A 23,097-nucleotide genomic window follows, 5' to 3' on the forward strand; every position below is an offset into this window, starting at 1 on the left:
AAAAGTTCCTGGGAAAAAAAGTTCCTGGTAAAAATGTTCCGGGTAATTTCGGTGGAAACGCGGCATTAGTCAACAGAAGAATACTGGGGGAAAATATAAGCTGCCAAAGAATACATATATACAGAATCTGCAAAACCTAAGTGCTTGCTCCAAAACATATGCCACCACATTTGCTCACCATCCACTTTGTTACAGAAAAATACATTTTATTCCTCTACATCTCTGTATTTTTCTATAAACCTTCCCCTAAACCTATAGCCATTACTCAAAACTTTCTGTATTTTCATCATTATGTATGATTTAGAAGCTTGTTGCCTAATTTTTCCATTCGGTTAGAATTTACTGGTATTATACATGTGGGGACATTTGTTCACACACACAGCCTCTGAATATGCATTATATTTTCTGATTGAACTGTTACTGTATACATAGAATATAAAGGGTGTGTCAACTGTACCCACTTTACCACCTTGTACATTTCACAAAATTCTATGTTATCCTTTGTTATGCTATCATATTAGAAAATAAATCCAGTAATAACAGATTTTGAAATATCAAAAATATAATTTTTAAACAAAATTTGCATAGCATGTGTGTAAATGTGATTTTTAAACCACGTCTCAACCGTAGTCCACTGACATACATGTTTCTCTAGATTGTGCAAATACCTTGCATGGCACAATATAAAATGTGTCTACTCTCTACAAAGAGAAACATTTGAAATAATATATGTTAAGTTCATAGTACAGGATACAGTCATAACAGGATAATAAGCTATTCATTGTGGAAGGGACATGGTGAAATGAAAATTTTATCTTGTATAAAAAAAATAAAAAATAAAAATAAAACCTTTCGCAGATATCTTTGGAGTGGAAAATTTGCCTTTCAAATTTTCCAGGAACAAAGAGAATGCTATTTACAATTAAGTATATATGTAAATATTAACTATTTACAAATAATTCATTTTACAATCTTTTTTTGTCATACGAATTTAGATTTTAAGTAGGGAGGAAAAATCAATGTATATCGTAAATCAGATTTTTTTTTTTTTTTTTTTTGGCAATATCACCCAGCCCAAGTATGTGGAAAATAATGTTTTTTTTTTTATTATCTTAAACCGCCAATAATAGGTTACTTAATAAATAGATGCCATTAAAAAAATATATATATATTCCATCTTTATGTTGTTTCTACATTAATTTGGAAATTCAATGTAAAATTTGGAAAATATAACTTGCGATTTATCAAAATTAATTACAGAAAACAGAGATAATTTTTTTTAAATGACAGCACTAGTTAAATTACAGACAGATCCACAGACTGACAGATTTGATAATGTCACATTACAAAGTGAAAATGCATGCAAATAGCATTCTAAACACCGACCACACCAAATACAATTCTCTTTTTTCCCCTCATCTGAGTCTCAGTGTTATGCCAGCATAATAAATCATCTCCATTATTGCATAAGCTCATTCCTGTGGATGAGTTTATAATCATCATCACCTGATCAAGCCTGTCAATGCTGAGTTACTATGGCAGCTGCTAAGATTCTGACGCACTGAAAGCCTCATTTGAATTCAGAACTGAGAAACACGCAACATAGTACTTGGAACGTCACCAAGGCAACAGCTCGGAACCCATGCTGTGAGGGGCTGGAGCTCTTGGAGAGGACGGGAATCACGAAGCCCTTTATTCAAAAGAGTTAAGCTAATCACTCTGGAAATGGACAGGCTTACATGAGAATCAAGAAGAGTGTAAACGTTACTGAGTGGGTGCAGCAGGAGGCAATTTATTAGCATGAAACTGGGTTGGCAAAGTGACAATATAATTAGTAGTTTTTGCAAAGGCAAGCATCTCTATTCCTCATAGAGTTAAGGGGTTGTTCTAAATCTTTGGTACACAAATCACTTAGCACTATGCTAGAAACATCAATAAAATCATATGGAGGTACAATTAAATCAGTTTAATTTACAATTTTCATGTGGTGTACGATAAATCAAGTGAATCAAAACTCATACATGATACTTACACTCTTAAAAAAATGTTCTTTTATGGTTCTTTGGCAGGGCGTATGGTTCCATGAAGAACCTATAATATCCAAAGAACCTTTCCATTGCACAAAAGGTTCCTTGTAGCACAGAAAGGTTCTTAAGACTATCTAATGGTTCTTCACACTCATGTTGTTCATATTTTTGTTTCTGGAAAGTGAGATTAAGTGAGCTAAATTGTCCTGTCTGGTCCTGAACTCATTCCAGATTAATTTTCTATTAGTTGCATTCAATTATAGTGTAAAAAAGTATTCATTTTAAGTTACATAAATAGTGTTGTGGTGTTTATCAATTAAAAAAAGACAAGTAGATCCTTTTATATCGATTATCCATTTTAATGCTGTTTTGCATGACTCAAAAAAAAATTCTTAGGCTTGTTAAGTTTAGTACATAAAAAAACACTGCAATCATGTTTTAAAATGAAATAAAAAGGCAGAGTGATCCAAAATCTTAAAATATAAAAGTGCCACTTTGCACCTATGAATTGGTCACAAAATGAGTTTAAAACTCATGATTTAATAAAGATTTAACGTGATATTAAGTTGTTTATGTAGTGTTCTTATTCTAGAGGTTTATTTATGCAAATGCTGCATGACATGTTTTAAGGCGGGCATACACTGTGCAATTTCTGTGCGATTTCGGCAAGGTACCAACTCACACTGTATGAGTAGATCGCATGCGATGTAAAGCCAAAGCTCACGATTTTTGTGCGCTCACTGTACTGTCCGATTGGCGAGTTGACAGCTCACACTATACGTGGGGAATCAACCGAATCAACACATAGGATCCTTCAGAACTTGGATGTTTGTGGCTGTTTCAGAATAAACATGCTTTCCCGGGATAAACACACTGCTTTGGGGATATGCACAATTCTGTGTGCTGAAACGTCCCAAAAAAGAAAAAAAAAGGCGTCTGCGTATATAGACGCACAGGTGGCTGGGAAGATGTGGCCAATATGGTCAATCCATTTTGCCACGCGAACTGGAGGTAAGCAGCCGTTTTTTCCCCTCTTTTATTTTTCTTTGCCATAACTCCACTAAGTTATCCCTCCACCACTTCAGTCCACACTACACGCCGTGTCAGGTGTCACTATGGTTTCGTTTATGATTTCACCCATGCGCAGTGAGGAAAACGCGGAAAATCGGTTCGTAGCCCTGCTTCAATAGCGCGATACCTCACGAGAGGCGACCAAAATTTCTGACATGTCAGAAATCCATCCGACCAACTGATTGCCGGTCGGGAGAGGCTTAATCGCCTCTCGTTTCCCCTTGTACACTGCACGAACACTGCACAACAAACGACGCACGAAAATGATGAAATCCGGCCCGACCCGAAAAAGAGTCGCACGAGTCAAAATTCGGCTCAAAATCGGATGAAAATTGCAAAGTGAATGCCCGGCCGGGGGTGAGTGCTGAATACTGGAGTCTCGTTCAAACTCTGGAGGGGAGGGAGCGGCCATGGAAAAAGGGTGACAACACCAACCGACAAACATCTCTTGCTGCTGTTTTCACTGCTTTCAGGTGAGTTAAGTACCTAAAATCACACAAATATCACATACAACTGTTTCTTTTAGATATTTACTTAACAGAAAACTTTGAAATAGTCCGTTAGCATCTCAACTGTTTTCAGGCAAGGTAAGCTATTTCTTCAGCTTGAACTCTTTTTAATGAAATTTTCAGCTTTTAATCATATATTTATGTGTAGATGAGAGGTTTTGATAGATTTGTGAAGAGTTTGCTGTCAGTTTGTAAACGGTTTATTGAAAATTGTCTAATTGACATTTATAAGGAGCACGAATTAACTGAATCTAACGTTAGTTCAAACTTGTTTTTATCGTTCATGGCATACAAATATTGATAAAAAATGTTCTGTGGTTTCAGGAGTGATAATATTATCTCTCTACAACAGAAGAGAAGCTCCAAAATTTCAAAGTTTCTGAAGGAAGCTGCTGACAGAAATTAAGGAAACACAGGTTAGCCGAGAACGCTCTTTAAAAATGTTCATATGCATTTTCTCACAACATATTTTTTTAGATCACCATGCATCTGTTATATTACAGTTATTTTAGGAAGGTTCTGACATCCAAAGCCGAGTCACACAAACCTAAAATCATTCATGTTAATTCTGTTATTTTAAGAAACTGGTTTGTGTGTGTTGGCTTATATATGTATATTATAATATTTTACTTCTGCTCTAGCTTGCTCCCTTTAAAATAAGCCTGCCTGTATACTAAATATTGTTGGTTCTGTGATAAATGGCATGTTATTTTTCTAGATTGTTCTATGATAATGGCAATTCAGCAGAGTTGGAGCAGACCTCCTGTCAGACAACATCTCTTAGGTGCTATGAACCATATGACTAGTAATTAAATCCTCAAATTCTGTTCAAAATTTTTAATGTTTTTTAACATGTTTTTTTCTGCTCACCCAAGTCTTCTGCTCACTGCATTTATTTGATTAAAAATACAGTAAAAACAGAAATATTGTAAAATATTATTACAATTTAAAATATCTAAGAAATCAATGTCACACAGTCCTTCAGAAATCATTACGGCTGTGGAGTAATTATATAAAAATTCAGCTTTTTATCATAGGAATAAAATTAAAATTTACAGTATATTTAAATAAACAACAGTTCTTTTAATTTGTGATTATATTTTACAATAACACAATTTTCACTGTATTCATGATCAAATGAATGCAGACTTTAGTTGCCAAATTTGTATTTGTTTGTTTGTTTTTCAAAAACATAGTAATATTTCCAACATTTTGACAGGTATTTTGTGTGCAAAATCTAGGACACTGCAGCATCACCTATTGGCACAGTGCCTAAAACTGTTCCCTCAAGATTCTGGTCTATCTAAACTACTGGGATCAACTACTGTTAATGCTAGATTTTCAAAAATATGTGAAGATCACAATATGAACTTTGTTGCAGTTAACTTGCATGACATTATTGTAAGAATGATTAATTAGTTGCATGCTGGGCTGTTATGGGACATCAACTAGGTTTTCAAGACTGTAAACATGATGCTGGATGAAACGGACTGTGACTGGTTGCTTTACATGTCTGTCATACACCCTCTTGGGCAGTCCTAAGCCAATGAAAGCTGCCTGGTCCAGACCTTCTGCCGCCTGGCTATGCAAGACTAAATGAAAAGGTAACATGCAAAAAAAAAATAGGGGGACTTTAACTTTAACCAAACCACCCAGAATACATGGTGCGGTGCGGCACTTGCAACTAAACAAGAAAAACTAAAAACTAAACAAGAAAAAAAAAAATACTCATAAATAAAAAATAAAAAAGAAAGAATGCTGTTCTAAAGATAAGTATGTTCCTTATTATTTAGTTTTATTGCTAGTTACAATAGAGAGAGGACACTGCTGGGCTATTAGTGCAACAGATTTCTTTTTTTCTAAAAACATGATTCTGTTCAGTGTAATCCATAAAAAAAGTTACCAAAAATCAGGAAGCTGAAATCATTTGCAAAAATAGTTTTCCCTCTTTTTGTCTGCAATTCTGAGAACAACAATATACAGATGATATTTGCAATCACATGTATATGAACTGGAAATGAAAAATCATGGTATAATTTTTTTTTCTAAAAAGCATCATTGGCACTGGCTTGTCATAATTTATTCAAACAAATACTTTCTTTAACACAGAAATTCATGTTGTTAAATAGAAGAAAATCATGTTATCTACTGATAAAAAGCCACTTCCTTTCAGAATCGGAAATGAGAAATAGATCAGTCTGATTGTTAAATGAAACATTCACTCATCATCAGCCGATTTATTGAACAGATCTGATTCAAAAGAATGACCTGTTTACAATTTGAACTTGTAATAAAAGCCTGGACAGATGTCAAAATTTGTGATAGGGCATATATTTTTTTTTAAGGCAGATACACTTTTAGGGTGCATACTTTTAGTGTGACATTTGTGTCCAATGTTTGAAAGGTCCAATCCTTGTTCATTATAGTTGCATGGAAAAGAGCAACCAGTAAATTATATATTTTTTTTCCTACTGCCCCACAGTAGAAATAGTCATACCAGTTTGGAAGAGTTAATGATTACAAAAATGTGTATATTTGGTGAACCGTCCCTCTAAAAGCAGAAAGTACACACAACTACACAGCCCTAAGCCTAGGCTAACGGTAGGCATTTATTTACTCAAGACAGACCTTGTCTAGTAGACAACAAATACAGAGGAATCTGAGTGCAGTGGGTGGTTGAGTCATCTAACGACATTCCTTATTGCCTCAAAATTACTCTCTTTACCCCCGACACTGTCTGTTTGCCTCGACCCACACTAAAACAGTATGGGGAGATGGTTACTATTAGTGTAGATAAAATTGAGGAGGTCAATGAGACCGCAGCATGGGATAGAGGCAAGTCGACATAGCATAAACGAGCACAGCTGGCACCTGACAAAAGCAAGAGTTAATAAGTCTCTCTCATACACGGTATCCATAACTGACTAGTAGTATTTTACAAAATAAAGAGCCCCTTTTAAAAAACGATACTCTATTTTTATTACACATAATGCTGAGGTTTAATTAATTATATATATATATATATATATTTATATATATAAGGGCTGAAACGATTCCTCGAGTAACTCAAATGATCGAGGCAAATTCCTCTGCCTCAAAGCCTCTTTTAATTTATTTTAAATCTCGTCACGTTCTTTCGCAATGGTTTTTTTAATGTGACACAACGCGTTTACGTCACCCACAAAGCGGAAGGAGACACAAGCGCTGCGTCCGAAATAACATACTGCAAGGAGTCAGCAGTGTTTTGATTTGAGGGCGCGGGCAAATGTAAAGAGAATGTAGTGGCGTGCGTCCATTGCAAGATAGAGCTGGCATACCACAACTAGGGCCCTATGATTTCCATGATGCAGGAAACGTCAAAAATAGGTCATTGCACTTACATCAAATCACGATATGGACTAATATCTGTAAATATTAAGCCGGAACAGTCTATTTAAATATGAATCCTGTGTGTCTCTGTTAATGAATGGAGCAGAAGCGCGACTTCCTTTAATCACACACACTGAAGCGCGCTTGATGATGGCTGTGATTTCAGCGTCTGCTGTCTCACTAAATAAGGACGTGAACACATGAACAACATCTCCAGAACTGCTCTGACAGTCACTTCATGAGCATTTGTCCGTTTGATTTGAGTAAAACTAGCGTCACATCACACACAGAACTGTAAATGTATGTCAATTCGTCAAAATAAAAGTCCTGTTTAGTTTAAAGACAAGCATTTGCCAGAGATGTATTACTATTGTTCAGCTGAATGTACATAGCCTATTACAAAAAAAATTGAATCCCCTTTGTTTACCAAAAAGTTAAGTTTGCTTAATTTTCAATAATTAAAAGATAAATGTGTTTAATGTGTATCTCAGAAAATGCTTTATTTAAAACCCCAACTGAATGCACTTAAATGCACTTAATTCATCCGTCAACTTTATTGTCATTGTTCACAGTACAAGTTACAGACAGAGAAACAATGGGTAGTAATTAAATGTTTATTTTTGATGTATGCATTGCATTCTATGCATTAAAAAAATAAAAATATTATATTTCGATGAAATTTTTGGTAGAATACTCAATTACTAAAATATTTGATAGCTACAGCTCATATATATATATATATATATATATATATATATATATATATATATATATATATATATATATATATATATATATATATATTTCAGATTTCAAAAAAACATGATTGCATGCCTCAAACCCTAAAACCGTGTGAATTACATGATGTATGTTGTCGTTCTGAACCTTTAGGTGCTTTGTTGGTATTAATCCAGAGAGAGGAACAAAGAAGTTGAAAGGATTGAAAACAAAAGGGGAAATGGTGCAGAAGAAACAGGTTGAAGTGAACCCACATGTTGTCACCCTTTTCAGTGGTATTTCTGAAATGTACTGTAAGTACACATCCCAATATCTTTTTTCTTTTATTATTCTATCTTATTTGATTGTACCTGTTATCCCTTTTTCTGTCTCTGAATCTGTCATCCCTCTATCTGTTTCTGACTGTATTATTATGGGCTGTAATATATCTTATATATTGTTCTCTTTGTTCTTTTTAATATTTCTAGCCACCCTTTGGATCTAGGGATGGAACAGCATCTGGAGCTGAACTTTTCTCCTTTTTTTGATCCAAAGTTTTGCTGGACACACTTGGGGCCTTGTTGTTTGGGCATGTAAGACTAATCAATCTTTGTGGTTTTTAGAAATGTTTAATTATGACATGTTTATGAAGTGTCAATTTGTATTTATTTTTTTATTTGTATTTATTCATTTATTTTATTTTTTGTTAAATAACAGGTGAATTAATTTCTGCATCAAACAACACTTTATGCAGTTAAATGGTGTTTAAAGCTTATGCAGTTATTGAATAGTTAAAATGTAAAATTGACCTGCCAGACATTAATATTCATTAAAATGTCAATCCACATTAACGTAGTTTACCGTATAAAAAAAAAAAAAAAAAAAAAACTGCAATCAGGAAATACAGGGAAATGTTGTAATTTAAATGACAGCAACACGGCTGTAAATATTACAGTAAGCGGCTGGCAACCCTGCTGTCAGTATTTTATTGTAAAATGTACAGTTAATTTTTTACAGTGTAATCTTTACTGTTTAATTAAGTATAGATGAATGCTTGATATTGAACTATTGTCTGTTTTGTTTTTTCGTCGACAAAATTTGTCAACATCGCACACCCCTAATTCTTGGGTCAGAGCCTGACTCCACCCACTGGCAATATCTGAAAAATGCTGAAAAGTTGGCAGAGCACAGCGGAGATAGTGGGGATGAACCGAGGGCAGGGCTGAGCGGGTGGGGCGTGAACCTGAGACACGCAGTGATGGATTAATTGGCAGCTGCTGTCAGTCGCTAAAATGGAGAGTGACTATAGTGACGCAAGTAGCTTTGGAACAGAGCGTACATTTGAAGCAGAGGACTTTTCTCCCCCACCTTCACCTGAAGTGAAGGATGTTGAGGTGTCTGTGGACACAGGGCCAGGGCCTGAGTCATATCAATTCGAACCGCTGGCTCAAACTGCTGTCTTAACTCCTGCATCACGATCGGCACCCGACGATGCTAGCGAAACAGTCGCGCAAGAGAGAATGGGGGCTTTTCAGCACAAGCTGTGTGGAGAAGCCCATTTCTACCTCCATTGCGTTGGAGAAGCAATCCCACGTAAAATGCAGTTTGCACACTCCAGCTCTAGGCGGGAACTCGCGGTCTTCCAGGCCATGTGCATGCAACCACTGGTGCCTAATTTTCAAGTGTGCTGGAAAACTATGCAATCAGCGACACTACACCTACGTAGCATCCTGACCACTGTAAATAAATCTACACTAACTTGAAGCTATCCTAACTGATGCAATACTATGCTACTAACTATGCTTCTAACAATACTAACAACTGTGCTAATTAACTACATAGGCAACACTAAATAATCTAAATAACTATGTAAATGCTTTGCTAAATAGATGCTAAAATACTCTATCCTGATCATTTTCTATACTTGCAATTCCAACTCCTGACTCACTAGTGTGATTTTGACAGAACAAGTTGGTTTTATACTGCCAGGGGCGTGGTAGCTCGTACCAAGGGCATGGAGAGCTGGAAACTGCTTACGTCACCTGCCACCGCTTACCAATCCAATAGGAAAAATCAACAGTAACAGTAAAAATCAGCAGTGGCCACCATTCAACCTGAAGAGGTCAGCACTCTTTATAACACTTTATGCTCAAATGTCAAAAAAGTTACTGGAATCAATGAACAGCACTAATAAGCCACATTCTTACAGATCATTCACTAAAAAAAAAGTTGGTTTAGGGTTTAGTTTCTCTTTAAAGCTGAAAGGTAATTCAGTCAAGAGCAGTGAGAGATTTTCATTTTCTTTTATTGTTTGGTTAAGATTAAGGACAGACAGCAGTAAGTACAGTATTGGGCTAATGCGATATAGATATTAAGATTCTCTCCCAACAGTTTACGCTCACTTAAGACATAAACAACTGTGTTTAAGCGAATACTACCCAAGGCTTTTTTTTTTTTTTTTTTTACATATTTTTGTGTGTATTTGACCCCAGCCACCCAAAGCCCAAAGTATACTTTGCTTGTCCACGGCCTGCCAACACAGAAAGCCACCTAGGGAACAGTGTTTTTCAAATCTTTCTGTTTTATTATCAAAGCACAACCCAGTTTAGAAATAGTAGATTGCATTTTACGAAAATCACCGATTTAGACGTTAAGTTTGGGGTTTTAATGGACAAAAAAATTGCAACTGCTCTGATGGAATGACAGGTACACTAGAAGGGTAGGCTAATCGTTTTATTTAGGAATATATATTTTATCTAGTTTTCACAATCTTTGAAATGTACTTTGTTTAACAGAAAAAGAAGATATGTATATACATACAGGCATACACACACACACATGCACACACACATACAGGTGCATGTCAAGAAATTAGAATGTGGTGGAAAAGTTCATTTATTTCAGTAATTTAACTCAAATTGTGAAAATTGTGTATTAAATTCAGTGCACAAAGATTGGAGTAGTTTAAGTCTTTAGTTCTTTTAATTGTGGTGATTTTGGCTCACATTTAACAAAAACCCACCAATTCACTATCTCAACAAATTAGAATATAGTGACATGCCAATCAGCTAATCAGCTCAAAACACCTGCAAAGGTTTCCTGAGCCTTCAAAATGGTCTCTCAGTTTGGTTCAATAGGCTACACAATCATGGGGAAGACTGCTGATCTGACAGTTGTCCAGAAGACAATCATTGACACCCTTCACAAGGGTGTTTGTGTAAGCCACAAACATGAATTGCCAAAAAAGCTGGCTGTTCACAGAGTGCTGTATCCAAGCATGTTAAGAATTAAGTTGAGTGGAAGGAAAAAGTGTGGAAGAAAAAGATGCACAATAAACCGTGAGAACCACAGCCTTATGAGGATTGTCAAGCAAAATTGATTCAAGAATTTGAGTGAACTTCACAAGGAATAGACTGAGGCTGGGGTCAAGACATCAAGGGCCACCAAACACAGACATGTCAACGTCAGAGGCGTCTTACCTGGGCTAAGGAGAAGAAGAACTGGACTGTTGCCCAGTGGTCCAAAGTCCAAACTCTTTTCAAATGAGAGAAAGTTTTGTATTTCATTTGGAAACCAAGGTCTTAGAGGCTGGAGGAACGGTGGAGAAGCTCATAGCCCAAGTTGCATGAAGTTCAGTCTAGTGTTAAGCTTACACAGTCTGTGATGATTTGGGGTGCAATGTCATCTGCTGGTGTTGGTCCACTGTGTTTTCTGAAAACCAAAGTCACTGCACCCGATTACCAATAAATTTTGGAACACTTCATGCTTCCTTCTACTGACCAGCTTTTTGAAGATGCTGATTTCATTGTCCAGTAGGATTTGGCACCTGCCCAAACTGCCAAAAGCACAAAAAGTTGGTTAAATAACCATGGTGTTGGTGTGCTTGACTGGCCAGCAAACTCACCGGACCTGAACCCAAGATAGAATCTATGGGGTATTGTCAAGAGGAAAATGAGAATCAAGAGACCAAACAGATGACCTGAAGGCCACTTTCAAAGAAACATGGATTTCCATTAGGGGTGTACCGGTTTCAGAATTGGTTATGACGGTTATGACGTGAGTCAAATGTGACGGTTCATAACATAAACGTCTATTGGGGGGGGTGGACCTAGTGGATCTGCCGTAGAGTCAGTTGGTTGTTCTTGGAGATAGCGGGATAACTCCGTGTCAGCGCGTCCTCTGATCGGTAAAGGGGCAGAAATTTCAGACCTCCGTTTATTAAGGAGATGTGTCACAAAACTCATCATCCGCGCCAAAGTTTGTTGAGCAAATTTCAAAGCCGCACCCGTCTGTTCTAGAAAGGATGCAGAAAAGATATTTAATGCTAATGTATGAGGCATAGGCTTATGCTGAGTTTCATTTACGATGAGATGCGCTCTAGTTCACATTGCAGTGCAAGTGAACGCGGCGCGCTGGTGCTTCCATGTCACGGTTATCATTGTCTGCTGTATTTGGTTTTTATTTATTAAAATACATGCAATTGGTTGATGAAACATTTATTAAAATTAAGATAAAATTTGTACAAAACGAAATTCATTTTTAAGAAAGGTTTTCTACAAAGCAAAATTGAATGAAGTGGTAAATATGTCTGACGATTTACAAAACTTCATTAAGTGGTAAAAACCATGTCTCCCGATATATTGCGCATCTTATGATCCTATCTAAAAAAATGAAAATAATTTTTGATAAAAAATGTTTGTAAAAAATATTTTAATGACACGGTTTTGGCGGTTATAGAGTTCTAATGACGGTGTTCAACTATAACCGCCGGTCTCACAGTTATATACTAACCATCACACCCCTAGTTTCCATAACCAACTCAGCAGTGCCACAAACCGATCACCTCCATGCCTTGACGAATTTGTCTAAAGTTAAAGCAAACAGTTGCGAAAGAAATGGAGTGTGTATCATATTGGATGTATTATCTCTTAAAGTGACCGCGCCTAATTAACTACCTGTTGTCAGTGTCCTTAATCCAAGAAATTAAATAGGAGAAAACCACTCACTGCTCTTTACTGAATTACTTTGTAGTTTTAACAAGAATTAATCTACATTTAATTTATACAGTAAAGACTATGTAATGCTATTTACATTTGATTATTCAGTTTCTGTACCTGGACACCTTCAATTGTGAAAAATCTTTAAAAAAAAAAAATGAATATGTGACCAATCACGGAAAGTAGGGACTCGGTACTGGGGCATTTTGAGTTATTCACAGATTCTGAAAGTGTAGTCTCCAAGCTTTCCAACGAAGTGTAACACATGGAAATCTGATAATATTTGGAGAAGTTGTGGCCATTTGAAGGTAGGCACTCAAAAAAGCTCAAAAGGGTGAAACATGGCCTCTAAACATTGTGCAGTTCTCACCTGCTGGGACTGACAATAGAGCTCATTTACATCTCATTTAGATAAGCCATACCCCCTGTAAAGTTCCCTGCATGGTTGCATAGCAATGACAGACACAACGGGAAAAATCTGACCACATACTATTAATAATAAAGGAGAATGTGCATTGTAAATGTCAGTAATTTATCTTTTTTGACTTTTATAAAAATTATTTAGACGCTTTCATCGTCGCTCAGATCGTCTTCAGAATCAGTGAGCACTTGTCCATAAGCATCCGGCATGTCGAAGAAGTACTTCAAAATATTTTCGGTGTAACAGCCACGGTAAAGCTCGTTTGCGATCATCTTTGCGGCGTCCATCATCATAGAATTTTGATATCAGCTAGAGTCGGCCAGAGCGCTGCATAATAAGTAGCCATGCTTCCCTTGGAGGGCGGGGGCAACAACAAAAGAAACAAAAGCCGGCTTATCCAGTATGGAAATACACACAGACAATGACACGCCCCTACTGCGTGCTAGAATCTCCGAAAAACAAGCCGATTTCAACCTCAAAATATACACTTTTAAATATACCAATATTGCTATCTCAAACACGGAGAGGCTTCTTCGTGTTCTCAAATAACAGATTCTGCAAAAAAATGAAAATCACCAATTTTGAAAAAAAAAACCCGCTTCTTTCTCATTTTGCTTGAAAGTTGTGCTGCCGACTTGTGTCACTGGTTTCCGTGACGGGTCACATATGTATATTTGCTTATTTGTGCTATTCACACAATTTCAAACAGGGCCCACCGACAGCAGAGCCCCGCAAACCCCAGCTATGGCACTGTACACTAGTGTTAATTTCGTCAGACGAGACGAGACGATGACAAGACTGCACCACTGTCCAGAAAAGCTGAATAAATGAACATGCATTATTGTTGACGAAAAATTCTAAACGAAAATGTTTTGTATAAAATAAAAACTAAGATAAAGTCTCTCTTCATTTTAATCTACAACCATCTATGGTTTTTCATCATCTGTTACGACGTTAAAATATTCAGAACGAGTTTGCGGCTTCATGCTGTTTGCAGGTCTCATACTCCTGTTGCTGCCTGCCTGTGGCTGCCACACGAAACTGCTGAACACAACACCCAAAGCGAACATGAGTGAGCAACGACGACATACTAGGTCGAAGGAAGAGGCTCGATATGTGTGTGTCATAGTTAGCAGCCGTATGTTATCAAGAAATAAAAATAGTGTGTGTATAGAAAGAATTCGTCCACATGCCGCTCAAAAAAAAAAAATCCTGAGCGCAAGTCCACCGTCTAGTAGGGCTGCACGATGTGTCGTTTAAGCATCGATATCGCGATGTACGAATCCACGATAGTCACATCACAGGATGTGCGATGTAGGCTGTCGTAGCTGATCCGTTATTCACTAACTGTATGGGCCAGCTGCTCCCCGGCCCTTGATGAATGTGATTCGCGGATTAATTGCACAGCTTAACCATCATAGAGTGAAAGTTTATCATTGACAGGACTGAAAAACACATGCAAGTTTAACAGGGCAGAGAGAGAGAGAGAGAGAGCGCACGAGAGAGAGAAACGGAGAGAGAGCGCGCGCGAGAGAGACAGAGAGAGAGCGATCCGTCTTCAAACAACACGAGCGCTGTCTTGCTCTCTCACCCTCGTGCATATTAATAAATTGACACGATGGTGTTGATGTTTGTTTAAATAATTTAAAATGAGAATTTAAGTGTGCTTACCCCATTTTTGTTTGTAAGAAAAAATATTGCAATATATATCGCAGAAAAATAAAATATTGTTGTAAAATATAATGTCATTTTTTCTCAATATCGTGCAGCCCTACCGTCTAGGCAGGCTTTTTGTGTTCAATTATATTTCCTGTCACTGTGCAGGCTCTTTTATTGTACATGACAGCTAGTGTCCCGATGACCGGTCTTTGCATTATGATTAAAAGCAGTATGAATAAAGTAAAAAAATGTGATCAGGTTAATCATTTGTGAATGTATCTCCTAAATCAGAAATTTAAAACCAGACTCTTTTAACATAATTTGCATTAAACAGAAATCATTCAACAAGTGTATTTTGTCAGGTAATTATGACATTTAACCAATGTTTGAAATATGTGAAACACTTTTTTTTACTGAAATGTTTATCAGTAATAATGTGTTATAAAAAAAAAAAAAAAACTAAATTTTTTTTAAATAAAACTAGACTAAAAATAAAAGACTTGTAGTCGACTAAAACTTGACAAACAAAAAAAGATATGTGAATGACTAAATATGACTAAAACTGAGAAGGACATCTGACACAAGACTAAGACTAAGGGCCCTATTTTAACGATCTGAAACGCAAGTGTCAAAGCGCAAAGCGCAAGTAACTTTGTGGGCGGGTCTCAGCGCTGTTGCTATTTTCCCGGCGGGATAAATGGCTCTTGCGCCCGGCGCAAATCTAAAATGGGTTGGTCTGAAGTAGCTTCATTATTCATAGGTGTGGTTTGGGCGTAACGTGAAATAAACCAATCGGAGCGTCATCCAACATTCCCTTTAAAAGCAGGTGCGCAAGTTCCATTATGGATTGCTATTATTATGGCGTATTTACCAGGTGCACGCCAGGAGTGGTTCACAGCCGAGGAGACTGATGTTCTTGTAAGAGCAGTGAAAGACAGAGAAGTTGTGTTGTATGGGGATGGGAGAAACCCACCCAAAATACCCAAGATGATTTCCGTCATCTCACGTGTTAATATTTTTTTTAGTGTAACAATTTATGATTTGCAAAAATAACTGTTGCATCTGTGTAGATTACATGAGCAAAGTGTATGCGCGTTGTGCACACTATACATTATGGTCAAGCATGCGCCCTTAAAATAGCATAACGAACAACGCGCCACTGACTTTAGACTAGGTTTTTTCTGGTCAGTGGCACAATTGTTTAATGGAACAGCAAAATAGCACCAGGGATTGTTTGCGCCGGAACACGCCTCCTTTTTTGCGCCGAACCGCCCAAGGAGCGCAAGTTCATTCACTAGTTTAGCGACGTGCTTCTGTGGAGGGAAAAGCGCGCTTTGCGCAGGTGCAAAATAGGAATGACACATGCGTCGGTGTACAAAGTCAATTGCGCTGGGTGCAAGATAGGGCCCTAAGACTTAATTAAAAATAGCTGACGAAATTAACATTACTGTACACTGATCGGTACACTTCAAATTAGACAGTAGCTCATTGCCAGTTGCAATCACCAATAAAGCGTTGTTCCGTGTTTGTTTGTTTTTCTATATCGTCATAAATATCGTTATAGCAATTATTCTTGAAATATACTTTTTTAGGCTATATCGCCCACTATATATATATATATATATATATATATATATATATATATATATATATATGCTTTAATACAATCACCAGAAGTAAGGCTATAAATAAACAACACCATGACTACATGACGTCAATGGCACCACCAGTCACTTCCTTAAATCAAAATCAACAAGATGGAAAGTCTGAGTTAATAAAAATATATTTAAAGAGCACAAGTAAAAACTATATATATATATATATATATATATATAAGTTTTAATTTACTAAATAATAATTTACTAAAGCTTGTTTGTAAAATAATACTTATATATATATATATTAAATAGCAGCTAACAGAGATATCTTAACTGTAAGATTAATGTTTAAAGGCACTGCAGACCATATCCAGACAGTTAAAACTGCTATTTATAATCAGTCACTTTCATTTTATGGTTTTACAGTATGTTTAATATTTTACTTGAACATTTAATTTGTGTATACACTACACAAAACATTACGAGCTAAAATTATTTGATGAAACATACTTCTACAAACCCACACAAAAATGGCCAAATCTAAGAAGATGACTAACCACAGATTAGTAAACCTTTTCTTTTGGGCAGAAAGGGAAATGTTGAGCCCTGGGGTGGACAATCTAAAATCAGCCCTCAGCCCTCAAATCTCAAGCATGAAGAGTCATGGGCTGACTAATGAGGCGAAAACATGCTCGACTCATATCCTCTTTTAGCCCTGTGAACACTCACCTCAGACATCACCAAAACCAACCAAATTCACACTTAACAGCATGACTTTACTAGAATTAGCCATCTATGCTGCTTATATTCAGCTTTATTTAAAAAATGACCCTCATGCATTCTGACGGTGGGCAGAGAGTCTAGTATAACTCTTCTGCTTCACTGAAGACTGGCATGTTAAAGGCAACAGATGGATATTGTTGGGTTTCCTTCCCAAATGTTGCCAAGTCATCTGTGCCGGTTACCATGTTCAGCCATCCTCACCATGGAAACAAGAGGGAGGGGACGCAGTGGGGACACAATATATGTAGAGTGTCAAAGTGACAGTTGAAGCGAAAGCTAGAAATTGGCTCATTGCTGCAGAACAAAAGAAATAACAGAATAGCAGTGTAATTTCTCATTTTGTACATTTTAGTGGGTCTAGCTTTTACAAAATTATTATATATTTTTTTAATCCATAAAGACATGAAATGGCATCTGGATCACATTTAACTTACAAAACCTAACATATGTCTTAGTGAAACTATAGGACAAGGCTTAATTGTGTCCACTGGGATTGTCAAAATTGAATTATTTAAATATGGCGGAAACTGCAAAAATTTTATGAAACATAATTAAAACTTCCTTAGACAGACAATTGTTCTTGGACTACACACCAAGGCCAGAGACATTAAGGCCTGGTTTCATAGACAGGGCTTAGCCTAAACCAGGATTAGGCCATAAATAATCCAATTAGGACATTTTAGTTATTTTTATAAACATGCTTTATAAAAAAACATTACTGGTGTGCATCTTAAGACAAAACAAAAGCAATGACATGTTTTAAGAAAATGCCATGTTTTAAGTAAAACCAGGGGTAAAGTTTTAATAGCAGGTCAAATTTGATTTTTTTAAGAGAACAGTTTAATTTTTGGACTTTGTATGTTTTTTTCTTGCACCCATCTACATGTCATTAATATCCCTATTTTTTGAAGACTAAACATGACAAATTTGTGTGATTAAAGTAGGGTTGTGCAAAAAATCGAATGTGATTTTCATGCACATCTCATCAGTAAATAAGCTCCTGTAATTAGAAGTATATCTCCATCACATGCGTTCAGATCAGGGTTGCCAGGTTTTCACAACAAATCCTGCCCAGTTGCTTCTTAAAACGTTTTATTTTTACTTTTAGTATTAGTCAAATATAATGACCCTGAGCAAAGTTTGCCCCCCTTAAAACAGAGTGGGGTGAACAATATTTTTTTCCTTCATTTCCTTGCAAGCATATGGTTTCAAGTGCCAAATGTGTGTCAAAGTGGTGTTTGTTTTCAGCTCTATTTAACACTTTACAATTGAAATGTTAAAATCCTGAAGTGGAAATCAAGTGAAAAAAAAAAAACATATTGCTCAGCTCAAAGGTTGACATGTAAAGACATGACATCAAGAAAGTACAACATTGCATGCTGCTGCAAGACAGAGTACACAGAGAGATCACCTGAGGTTAAAAAAAGTAAAAAAATAATGAATTAAAGGCCACAAGGACATGTGCTCATGCTCGAGGCTTAACAATACACAATGGTTAATATCATAACACAAAAAATCATTCAACCTTCAACAAAAAAGTATATTTTTAAGTAAATGAAAGGGAGTTATCTTAAGGAAACTGCTTTAACAATGAATACCATCACCAATTTGTACACTGCATTCTTGTTTAAAGTTTTACAGCTCAAATCCTTCACTAACCTACAAATACACAAAACATTTCCCCAGAACAAACATTCTTAATGGGATGAAGAGATTAGCAGAAAGTGTTTCTGATTTCTATATAATTACAACAATGGATGCATACTGTGGCCTACATTTCATGTAATAAAAACCAGTGTAGAGTGGCTGTAGGTGCACGTTTGAAGGTTTTGAGGACATCTATCTAGACTAGGATTCTCAGATACACTACAGACATTAAAAAGTTTTATTTAAAATATTTTTTTGTTTGTTTGTTTGTTTGTGAAACAACTTTCTTTTGCTCACCGGAGTTGCTCTTATTTGATCAGAAATAAAAACAGTAATATATTAAAAACAAGAACACCGTAATAGTCATTCATTTTAAAATGTAATTAATTCTGGTGATGGCAAAGCTGAATTTTACAGCCATAACGCCGGTCTTCAGTCTCAGATGATTACACAAATCATTAGGGCTGGTCCGAATACCATTTTTTGAGCTTCGGAGGGAGAGGACTGAACATACCATGTCTACACCAAGCGGCAACCTCCACCTCTCTCTCGTGAAGCCCACACGGAAGTGACTTAAACTGTAATTCATCAACTGGCCGCTAGAGGCTGGCTGCAGAAGGGAGTCAATCCATTAGACTCCTCATGATAAAGTGCACAACTTTACAGCAAAAAAAAAAAAAAAAAAAAACTTTAGAGCATGGTTTTAAAAATCTTTTTTTTTTTTTTTTAACCCGATTAAATTATATTAAAGCATTCAAGTTTTATTTGCCCATTTTTGATTATCCGGGAGTGACGCACAGTAACGCGCTGTCAAGATGGCGACAGCCACCTCCGCCCACTTTTAGCTTCAGATGCTCTTTGGAAACATATGGGTGATGTCACGGACACTACATCCATGTTTTTATATAGTCTATGGTATAATAGAACCTATTAGAGGCCATTCACATCTCTTGTCTTTTGCGTGGTCCAGTTTGTTATTTTTTAAATTAAGACATGCCGCAGGTGCACTCATAATGGCTCATCACATGAAAACTGTCACGTCCCGGAGACTCGTGAGATGAACTAATTAATTCTCTTTACAGCTCAGACAGCATAGATTAAAGCTAAAAGATTATGGGGCTGTCATATGATGAAGGAACGACTCAAACCTAAAGACTCGTCAAATAAGAGGTGAGGTGAACTAATTATAAACTGAAGACCCAGGTAAACAATGAATGAATCTTTTCTGTTTCTTATAGCATTATAGCTTTGTATTGTTTGTAGTGGGATCACTGTTTTCGGAAGTACTAGTAGACATGTTAGGAAAGTAACACATAACATTTTAATTATATTTTGATAAAAAATGAATGAAATGACTCGAAAAACAGATTAGTTCATTTTGCTGAAAGAGACTCAAAGGTCAGAATTGGTAAAATTATCAGAACTTCACATCACTTTTATGTCAAGAACTCTTCGTCAAATCGACTTCACGTGTGGCAGGTGTGTTGCTTGGGACCCAATGGAGTGCAGTGTCAGATTATGGTGCAATATGAACACGCAGAACGTTCAGAATTAATAAACTTCTAATAAACTACAGAACAGCTTGAGTCAAAAGCGGTGTGCCTCACACGGGAAGGGCTTATATGCCAACCCACCAAACCAATATTCGAATAATCGAATATCCTGGTCCAGCCCTACAAATGATAAATTACAGGTTACTCTTCATTCAAGTAGCAAATCATGTTATATCAGTATGTATTTGGTTATTTTTAAGCTTGTATTTTATTATTTAATTCCTTTCTCAACCATGCATTGATTGCAAAGGAAGCACCTTAATTTGGTTTTGCTTGGCTGTGACAAATTACTGGACATTTTAAAAAGGGATCAGCTTTATCAATCCAACTTCCTGTTTAAATAGGAAATGTGTCAACACAGGAAAGAAAACTGAAATTGTCAAAAGATTTCTTGGTGTCTCTAACAATGAATAATTTAGGAACTTACCATAAAAAATAAAAATAAAAATTAAATAATAATTATAATTTTTATTTTTATGATTTGCTTTCCTTAGCTATGAATTTTCTATGAGGAAATTACACAATTGTCCCAACTGCAGATAACACAATGAAATATGCACCACACAAATATTATGACTGATAGCCATGAGCCAAGAGGACAGAGAGATGATCATAAACTCTTGACTAGTTTAAAAACCCAACCACTCAACACAGTTCAGGTCACAATTCATCCAAAGCACATTTAATTTCAATTGTGGACAGTTAAATAAAATTGTATACCATTAATATAAATGCTTACTAAGGCAGTCCTCTCTTAAACAAACAAACAAACACTGCTGTATACACCTACTACTTGCACATCAGATTCCTCACAAAAGTGGATTACAAGTACCTTTATTTACGGAAAACATCTGTCAGTTAAACAAGCAGAGCCACAATGTTTACCCCTCATGGCCTGACATGCAGGCAAAGCAATGCGTGCAATGCCTGCCACAGTCCAATGTGTTTTACAAGTTAAACGTTTTTTACCATTCTGCACACAGTACACTACACTCCATATTGTCATCAAATTTAAATAAACGATCATCCATTCAAGTTACCCCCTGATGCACTACAATGAAATGCAGTCCCATCAGGCAACGTCCACCTACACATACTGTACAAACATTCCACATTAAGAACCAATCTCAATCTGGCCATGACTTAAAACAGGCTACGGTGCTGACACACAACAAAGTGTCAGAAACCACCAGATCAGAGTCTTCCTGTATGCTATGCTTGACTTCAAGCCTCACCTACATACCATAAAAGGAAAGGGAAGGAGAGGCGATAATATGTTAATCGAACAGTGTGAAGAGTATCTGTGCATGAATGTTTGTGATGAAAGAGGTTTATCCAAAGGTATACGATTATAAATAGTAGCCTAATATAGGAGGATGCTTATACAGTAAAGACACTGTATCCATCAGGGCTCATGATTGATCTGACATGTGCAGGGATGCGCTATGGATATACAAACCACACAGTCCAGTGCTCTATGCCACATTAATACTCGATAATTTCACATTACTATGACTTTTTTGGAGGAAAAGACTTTGAAAATAAGTAAAAAAAAAAGTATAAATTGCATGATTTTATTTTTGCAGAACCTAAAATGCTATTTTGGTTTGCATAATAATAAATGAATACATCCTCACACTGATGATTTTAATTAGGAAAAACCATATGATGATGGTCATAATCAAACAGGGATTTATTGGCATGTAAGAAGTTATCAATCAGAACATATTTTACAAGTAGCCTACTTTTATTAAACTGTACATATATAAAATACACCTAGTCACATTGGACATTTAGTGCATTAGACTTTTAACACTAGATACCCACTTAAGATCCAAGCAGGGGCATCAGCTGGACTTTATGTTCCCATACCTCTGAGCAATGAATTTCCATGTTGTACTGTAGAGCGGGGTATGTCTACAAGAAGTATCTAAATGTACACCCCTGACTTTAAATAACAACTAAAAAAACAGCATGATATTTCCAAGTTTTCCATGACCATGAGAACATTCTTGCTTATGGAAACTGTAAAATCATAGCAGGTCTTAACTGTGTTGCACAAAGCATGGCAGAAGTTACACTGCATTACAACGTGTGGCACATAGCTGCTTTTTTACACCCATAAATGCAATTAAACACTGTCAAACACTCATTTTTCATCTGTTCATGTCTATACCCCTGTAAACAACGGATGGCTAGTGGTGCCATCGTGTTGAAAGCACACCGCTCACTCGCATGCTGTATTACAGCACTAATGCATTCAGAGTTATGAATATGCACATTAAAGACCAGTACATGCAGCATAAAGAAATAAGAGAGGAATGAAGACGCACCTTTGATTGTGAAGCGATAAAAACACGTATCGGGTCCAGGTAGCACGCTATAAGCTCCAGGGAGAAGGGTTTAGATCTCTCTCTACGTTACCTCCGTGGATCTGAGCCTCTCTCGCTCTCTCAGCTGTCTTACCGACTGTTATTTCCGGGTTAATAAAACGTCATATGCTTCTCGCATTTATTTTAACCAAACGCCGTAAATCAAGCTCCAAGCATTATCATATAATAAGAAAAGCATGTAAATACTTTAAATATTTAGTCGCGTGTGTATTAGAAATGTGACGATTTGTTATAATATAACTGAAAGTAATGAAGAATTCAGCGCGCCCCCTGCCGGTCAACTTGTGCTGTTGCGCACGAGACACACCTGACTGATAAACTTCATCCATGTTATGTAAACCTGTGCAAATGAA

The 23,097-nt window shown here is 36.5% G+C and overlaps 1 protein-coding gene and 1 long non-coding RNA gene across 2 annotated transcripts in view; one reads left to right on the forward strand and one right to left on the reverse strand.

Annotated features, from left to right (window-relative positions):
• LOC113066041 (protein FAM49B) overlaps positions 1 to 22,830 on the reverse strand; it is an 84,156-nt gene extending 61,326 nt beyond the window's left edge. Inside the window, exon 1 of the mRNA XM_026237624.1 lies at positions 22,685 to 22,830. The gene's annotated coding sequence lies outside the window, so the exon portion shown is untranslated. The remainder of the gene's footprint in view (positions 1 to 22,684) is intronic.
• LOC113066043 (uncharacterized) lies at positions 3,638 to 8,527 on the forward strand. Its single transcript, XR_003279113.1, has 3 exons — positions 3,638 to 3,685; positions 3,932 to 4,023; positions 7,868 to 8,527. It is a non-coding gene; the product is annotated as an uncharacterized LOC113066043 (long non-coding RNA).
• Positions 22,831 to 23,097: the final 267 nt, after the last annotated feature.

Source organism: Carassius auratus, chromosome 49, assembly GCF_003368295.1.
Source record: "Carassius auratus strain Wakin chromosome 49, ASM336829v1, whole genome shotgun sequence".
Taxonomy (NCBI): Eukaryota; Metazoa; Chordata; class Actinopteri; order Cypriniformes; family Cyprinidae; genus Carassius; species Carassius auratus.